This window comes from Geospiza fortis, unplaced genomic scaffold (assembly GCF_000277835.1).
Source record: "Geospiza fortis unplaced genomic scaffold, GeoFor_1.0 scaffold61, whole genome shotgun sequence".
Taxonomy (NCBI): Eukaryota; Metazoa; Chordata; class Aves; order Passeriformes; family Thraupidae; genus Geospiza; species Geospiza fortis.
The window spans coordinates 1863987-1864974 of record NW_005054430.1 but is presented as its reverse complement, the minus strand read 5'-3'; positions in this window follow the sequence as shown (position 1 = coordinate 1864974).

Sequence of the window (988 nt, the reverse complement as noted above, 5' to 3'; positions counted from 1 at the left end):
CGACCCCAAACCGTGTGGGATCTTCCAGCCGTGTGGGATGTTCCAGGGGAGGGCTTGTCCAGGATCCTGACCCGTTCCAGGATCCTTCTCCAGACACTCCAGCACCTTCCCCAAAGGCAGGGCAGCTCCTGGGAGCTGTGATCCTGCTGGAGCAGAGGGAATGCCCCAGATCCAGGGATCCCAACTGGGACTGAGGGCACAGCAGGAGCATGGGATGTGTCCCACCAGCCTCAGAGACACGAGCTGGTGACAGAGGGTGGCAGCAGCCACAGCTCAGGGTGGCACTTCCAGCACCCCCACAGGACCCCAGGATGGCAGCTCCAGCTGTCCCCATTGCTGTCCCTCTCCAGGACTTTTCCCGGGCCTGGCACACCTGAGGCTGTGCTGGGGAACCTGGGCTGGAGCAGTTTCTCCCTCTCTCCACCTTCAGGCCCATCCTCCCCTCCCTGGCTCCCCTTTGTCTCCCCCAAACCAGACCCAACCCCAGCTCCTCCCTTTTCCCCCAAATTGTCCCATCCTTGTTTTTCCCAGGAGGCTGAACTGGGCTGAAAATGTGGATAATGGGTGTGTGATTTTGGTGATTTTGCGGTAGCTGGGAGTGGGGCATGGCCAGGACCCCAGGGCAGTGACACTGGCACTGTGTCCCCTCTCGCTTCCATGGACAAGGGCATTACTTCCATGATAAAATGTGGTCGGATGTTGCCACAGGATTTCCATGTAAATCACTGCTTTGTCTTACACCTTTTCTAATTAATATTGCTGCAAATAATTGTTTGATTCCTTACCTCATGGCTGTTCGCAGTAAATTGTTTTTAACCCCTCACCTTTGCCTTTTGTGGAAGGGGAAGGAGCATGGGTTTGGTTTTAGGATCACCACACTGGAGAATTCCCTCCCTAAACCCCCACCAGGGGCAACACAACTTTAAAACTTTAATCCAAGGATTAAATCAGCAGGAGGATCTGTGAGGCGGGCTCAGGGCAGGAACAG